At 49.5% G+C, this 7047-nt stretch overlaps 1 protein-coding gene across 1 annotated transcript in view; it reads left to right on the plus strand.

The window, feature by feature from the left end:
* The window catches only part of ST8SIA2 (ST8 alpha-N-acetyl-neuraminide alpha-2,8-sialyltransferase 2), a 30717-nt gene that overhangs the window by 15788 nt on the left and 7882 nt on the right, over positions 1–7047 (plus strand). The gene's annotated exons all lie outside the window — the stretch shown is intronic.

Genomic DNA, 7047 nt, shown 5'->3' on the forward strand with positions numbered 1-7047 from the left:
CCCCCCCCAAGGAAGCAGGGCTTTAGGAACTTGTGTTTGGGTCTCTTCTATGCTCGGTTTGCTGCTGTGGGGTACACTCATGGGCATCCTAGTAGCCAGTGTCTCATGAACCACTAGAGCAAGAGAGCAGTGCTTTGGGCGAAGGGGACCTGAAGACTCTTCAGACCACAAGAAAGGTCTTTGCAGTGGGTAGTCCTTTGCTTTCTATCACTTGAAAACTGGGGTCTCCTACCTTGGTCCCATGATCAGAAGCATTTCTAGCCCTGAAAGCAAACCTTGCCCCCAGTTTTCCCAGTTCTGTAGACCATCATTACTTTGTTGGCTGGATTTCAGACCTGTGTAACTTCCATGCCAGTTGTGTGGCGTAGTCATGGTCTTCCTGTAATTAATCTGTTCTTCAGTTGACTTAGCTAGTGATTAAGGTTGTCACTCCTTCGATGTTGTGCCAAGGTCACAGCCACAGCCCTCTGGGAGTAGGCTGGATGTGCAGACTGGAGATGAGTTATAGGTCCTCTCAAGTCACCCAGATCTGTGAGGATGGAAAGTTGTGACCACGTGATGCCTATTTGGTAGTGGTCCGAAGGAAATCTCTTCTGTAGTTTAAAACCCATGTGTTAGGGCATATGCAAAGCTCATCAGCGTGACAGGCAACTTTGCTGCTGTTCTTAAATGACAGACACAGAGTTTGATGGCCACTACCTTTCTCTTCCCCTGCCTGTGGCTGAGTCAGGGTGGGCTCCTGTGAGAGGAGCCTCTGTTGTGCCTTCCCTGTGAACAGAAAGACTTTGGGGCTCTGAATCCAGTTCTTTTCTTCAGTGTTGACAATGCAGATTCTTTCTCCTGTTTTATTTCCCTCTTATTTTTGTATATGTCCCTCCCCCTAGAAGCACTGGTGGCCTGCCTGTAATAAAAGGGTTTATGCTGCATGTGGGGGCCACGCTTCTGTGATAAGGTCTCCTGTGGGTCTCATGGCAGGAAGGATGTCTAGCCCTGGTATCTGGTGACATAGCACTGAGGGTTCCTCCTTTAAGCCTCCTGGGATTACAGGCTCAAAGGATGTAAGCCACATTTCCCTTTTGTAAGGGACCTCCCATAAAACATGATGGTCTTATCATGCACTAAGCCATCATTACACATAGATGTAAGATCATCACATTGCAGTAATGCTGAGGACTTCTAACCAGCCTGCCAGCTGGGCTTGGAAGACATGGGCACAGCTATGAAATTCAGGACAGTCCTGTGGGCATGGGTCTGGGTGGTGACCTTTTGACAGGACAGAAATGTCAAGTTCTGCCAGTATGAAAAGATCACAATGTGTGGCCCATACAAATATGTCAGCAAAGCCCCCAGTGGAGCATCCATTATTTTGGGGAAATGGTGTGACTCCAGCTGCAACAGATTTCCTTCTGTTGTCAGACAGTGTCTGACACCAGGGGGTTGTCTTAGTCTTGGCAACAGCAGTCTTCATAGGGCAGACATGGCCAGAGACAGCTGTGCTAGGATGGAAGGAATAGAGGAGCAGATGTCACTTGAAAGTTTCTACGCTGTGGCTGGAGAGCTCAGGTTCACTACTGACCCCACTCATCCACGCTTGCTCCTTGTGTTGACCCTGGAAATGAGGCAGCAAGGGAGTCCGGGGGCTCAAGACCTAGGTTTCCATCATGCTCAAGAGCAGTGTCTTGGGGTATCGCCAGGGTACTCTCATTGCCTCATTCCCTGGGTTGAGCAATGTGGGTTGGCAGGTCTTAGCCCTTCAATAGTGGAGGTGGGCACTCTGACCCAGTGATGTAGATGTGGCCTCTGTGTCACTAAAGCCTGGAAAAGTGAGAATTGGCCATGCATCTTGGGTGTAATCTGGGTCAGGTGAGTAGTGGGTGAGCTGCTAGGGAAACTTAGTGCCAGGGTGATGCTTTCTCATGCAGCAGAGGGTGAGAATGGGGGTATCCATGGCACAAGTGCTTGCCTGACCCCTGGTCACTCTGCATAGACAGAGAGGATATAAGGTTCATGCTCTGAAGCTGGCACAGCTGCAGCCCCTGCCTGGCAAGACCCTTGCACCTGCCCTTTCCCCCTACCCACTTCACACCCCTGCCTTGATCCTGCTTTGTGAGTCTTCCTCACCTCGCCCTTCTTCCTTCCCTGCTTCCCAAGCTAGTGGTTTTCTGTTCTCTCATATCTGATTGGAGCTGTCTATAACCCTAGTCTGTCCCTGGGACATAACTCTCAGTGCCAAGGGTGCCCTCAGAGCAACCTCTGGTAACAGAAAGGGGCTAGTTTTTATCAGGACAGAACCAGGGATCAATTAATGAGAGATCACACCAGGTGTGTGACTTCACAAGGCCACTTGAACAGGCGGCAGCCTTCCCAGAGCGAAGCAAAGAGCCTTTTCCCCCTGTTCAGATATATCCTGGTCCTGCTGTCCAGAGCTACCACAGGTGTGGCTACAACTGGGCTTAAAATCACTCCTGCTTTCTCCTGGTGAGGCAGCTGCATTGGAGGGTTGTTGAGGCACTGAAGGACTAGCTGGCTTGTGACTTGCTTTCAGGTAAAGAGTGGGAGGGAAGTGATCCCTTGAAACACAGGAGGGGGGAAGAAAATAACCCAAACCTTGAGCTATTTCCAGCTGTAATTGACTTACTTTCATCTGTCAAAATAGAATTAAGCTCCTGTAATAAGTCATTTAAATCAACAGGCTACTAATCCTCTGATTGCTCTGCTTCCCTTTGCCAGAAACTTCCCACGGCGGGAGGGATTTGCAAGGGCCCGGCTGGGCTTCCTGAAGGGAGGGGAGCAGGGAGGAGACCCCATGGGTCTGTCTGGTGATGGATTTTCTCCCCACTGTGACTGCTGGTACTTCACCGGGCTCTGCAGGACTGCAGCCAGGAGCCCGCGTGATGGGGCACTGGCAAAACAGTCATCCTGTCAAGCTAGACTGGAGGCCTGTACCGCAGACAAAAGCTTTGACAGGGACTGATTGATAGTGTGCTCCCCCACAAGCCTCCCAACATAAGACAGATGCAGTGTGGGCAGGAGGAGTAGCCTGGGTCTGCAGAGTGCAGCCACGCGAGAGGAGGAGCTGGCAATCCGGAGGAAGTAAGGGGATGTAGGAGCAGCAAGGGGAGAAGCAAGGGAGCCCCTGGCACTGGCAAGGGCAGGCCAGGCTCTATCGCTTGGAGCAATGGAGAACACGTTGGTGCCTTTCTGTTCTTGACCCCTGCTTCCTCTCTGCAGAGCTTGGTTCAATAGAGAGGGACAGTGCAGACTCTATGGGATTCCCCTGGGAAGGAGAAGGACAGGGTGGGAAGGGAGGTCCCTCACCCAGGCTTCTAACTGCATGCTGTGGCTATCAGTGCCAATCAGACCAGCTATCTGGTGCAGTGCCTAGTGACACCATCCAAATCCAGGAAGGCCATACCAAGGGGTGCTGCCTGGTGCTGCCATGAGTGCTCAAGGTGGCCATGGCTCTGGGGCTTTGGAGCCTTGAAAAATGATTTTGGTACATGTTGAAGGGACAAAGCTTGTAGATCCCTGTTGGCCTCCCCTGCAGCGAGGCACTGGGATGCCACTGACAGTTGCACCCTCAGGTGGGTTCAGGTGGCACAGTGGGTCAGACCTCCACTGGGGGTGTCTTTTTCATTAAAGTGCCGTGTGCCCAGTGATGGAAGAGGAACAGAAGGGCAGTCCCTGGCACTTTCATTGATGAGGCATGGCTGGGATGAGTATGGCAGAGATGAGACAAGCCATGTCGAGCCAGCAGCTGCTCCTGAACAGAGTTAATTCAATTACAGCTCCAATGTCAGCTCTAGTTCACCAAGAAGATCAACTCCATAGCCAGACAGGCTTCAGACCAACCCAGGGGCATAAGGGGAGCAGCAGCTAACAGCTGCACTGCTGGCACACAGCAGCAGCCAGTTTGCTAGAGCAGCTGCTGCTACTTTTGTGCATCTCACCAAGTCGGTGCCCAAGGCAAGTGCCCCAGTCACCCTGCTTCTTTCCACTACTGGACTGACCTGCCCTCCCGCACTGGCGCTTCTACCTCTGAGTCCAGCATTGGGAGAACAAGGATGCTCACTGTCAGCTCATTAATGACTATTACAGTTAAAACACCATGAGGTTCTCAGACACTCGGGTCTAGGAAAGGACCCTGTGAAGGTCTCCTACAAGCTGGCTTTGAAACAAGCCAGAGAGCATCCAGGGATGGATGAGTTCCTGGTCTGTCCACAATCATTGCATCCAAATGCAGGACAGAGACTAGACTGGAGATGGGCAGTAGGGCTGTGCGAAACAGCACTGTTACGTTTTGCCTTGAGTTTCAATGGTTCCACAGGACAGTGTTTCGTATCGAATTTCATTTAGAGTCGAAACAGCTGTTCTGTTTCATTCTGTTGAAACAGAAAGGCTGTTTCAACGCTATTTTGACATTTTGCTGGAGATGGGGTGTCAGCCCAGCTGGTCTGCTTTCTGGTTCCCCGCGCTAGATTGTGCTAAGGCTGGAGGCAGCCCAGCTGAGATGCTTTCCCACACTAGATCACACCCTGGGCAGGAGGCAGCCCAGCATTATCTAGCATGGGGGACCAGGTAGCAGCCCAGCTGGGCTGTCTCCAGCCCCCGGTGCGATCTAGCATGGGGGACAGGAAAGCAGCCCAGCTGGGCTGCCTCACTGCCCCCTACTGGATCTTGCACTGGGGCTGGGAAGTCGCCCAGCTGGACTGACTTCCCATCCCCAGCCTATGGGCGGAATGTTTCGACTTTTGAAACATTTCTATTAATGACTATTACAGTTAAAACACCATGAGGTTCTCAGACACTCGGGTCTAGGAAAGGACCCTGTGAAGGTCTCCTACAAGCTGGCTTTGAAACAAGCCAGAGAGCATCCAGGGATGGATGAGTTCCTGGTCTGTCCACAATCATTGCATCCAAATGCAGGACAGAGACTAGACTGGAGATGGGCAGTAGGGCTGTGCGAAACAGCACTGTTACGTTTTGCCTTGAGTTTCAATGGTTCCACAGGACAGTGTTTCGTATCGAATTTCATTTAGAGTCGAAACAGCTGTTCTGTTTCATTCTGTTGAAACAGAAAGGCTGTTTCAACGCTATTTTGACATTTTGCTGGAGATGGGGTGTCAGCCCAGCTGGTCTGCTTTCTGGTTCCCCGCGCTAGATTGTGCTAAGGCTGGAGGCAGCCCAGCTGAGATGCTTTCCCACACTAGATCACACCCTGGGCAGGAGGCAGCCCAGCATTATCTAGCATGGGGGACCAGGTAGCAGCCCAGCTGGGCTGTCTCCAGCCCCCGGTGCGATCTAGCATGGGGGACAGGAAAGCAGCCCAGCTGGGCTGCCTCACTGCCCCCTACTGGATCTTGCACTGGGGCTGGGAAGTCGCCCAGCTGGACTGACTTCCCATCCCCAGCCTATGGTCGAAATGTTTCGACTTTTGAAACATTTCGACCAGCCTTGTTTTGTTTTGAGGCTATTTCAACAGCCTTTATTTCATTCCAGTTTCACTGTTTCAACCTCAAAATTGGTCAAAAGTGTCAAAATGAAACAGTCAGTGAAATTTCGCACAGCCTTATGGGCAGACAGAGGCTGAGGCCAGATTCATTGTTAGACCCTCCACTGCTAGTGTTGGCATCTTCTCAGAGCTGAGGTTTACATGTGAGACCATGAATATAATGACCTTTCAGAGGAGTGGTAGGGTTAAACTTAACTTGTCTTGTAAGATGAGCCAAGTTGATCTGGAAGTCATGTAGAAGAGAATATATGAACTGTCCTTCAGAGAAGGAGCCCCAACAGGTTGGGATTCTTGGAGACTCTATTGCACTTTGAAAAGAGTAAGGGGTATCTAGTCCATATATTTTGCCTTTGTCAGTTCTTTCTCAAGTTGCAAAAGAAAACATTCTCAGCTCTCTGATCTAAGGGGGTTAAAAATACCTGCTCTCTTCAACCCAGAATAGGGTGGATTTTGGTAGAGGCTGAGGTCAATTCTCTTCCTACAGTTTGGAAAGCACTTTGAGATCTTTTGGAATGGCAATCACTGGAGTAAATAGAACATTTTCAGTATTGTTTTCCATTCTTCTTCTTATTATTATTATTTGTATTATTATTATTATTATTATTAATAATGTCAGCTTCTCTGGATATGAACAGTCTTTAAATATTAGGTTGGATGGCTCTATTATCAAGCAAGGCATCAGAAATTCCAGATGACTTGGAGCAGAGAAGTGGCTTCTCCGTATGGTTAGACACAACAAGCTGTGCACCCTGTGTTGTTCCAAGATTGGAGGTCTGAGTGGCATAAGTGTCTTGATGCCCAGAGCACAGAAGTGGATTGTCCCAGTTGTGAAATGGAATTTCTGGATTTAAGAGACTGACCCCTCCTCAGATGTGTGGAGGTCTCTCGACCTCCATCCTGCTTTCTAAAACCATGCCTGCATTTCATGGCTTCTGGAGGATGTGAGTCACTCCTGCATGATGCTGCAAAATGTTTCCTGAACAATTCAGCTGGCAAGTGGAGTGTAGGGCTGAGTGTTTCTCTGCCTGGCTGGAAAACAAGCAGAGCCCTTGAAGTCATCTGTAAGTGCCTCAAAAGAGCCTTGCATTCTCAATGCCAAGCAGCTTCATTAGAGAAATGCATTTATGTGAGGCAGGAGAAAATAACAGAGTAGTTGAATTTAACCCAGTCTGTATCTGGGGGTTTGAGTGTCATTGTTTTCATAGAAAATTTGTGAACACTTTGACTTATATAATATATTCTGGCATTTTTACCATACCCATCAAGCTGGTATCCTGGCGCTGGGCAGGTTCTAGTCTTAGTAGCTTGCATTGAGACTCTCTTTCAAAAATAAATGAATAAACCATGGACCTAAACTGCTAGTCCAGAGCTCTTTTTATGCTCAGCATCAGAGTAATAATTAACATGACTATTACCACCTTGGGGTAGGAGGTATCTTTTTGTTTGTGTGGATTCTGTCTGCATAAAGTCTCTGAGATAAAGCCTGTCTTGTCCATCTCCATAGCCATTTCCTTTAGGTGCTTAGCAGCTCTTTC

Source organism: Alligator sinensis, unplaced genomic scaffold (assembly GCF_000455745.1).
Source record: "Alligator sinensis unplaced genomic scaffold, ASM45574v1 scaffold857_2, whole genome shotgun sequence".
Taxonomy (NCBI): Eukaryota; Metazoa; Chordata; order Crocodylia; family Alligatoridae; genus Alligator; species Alligator sinensis.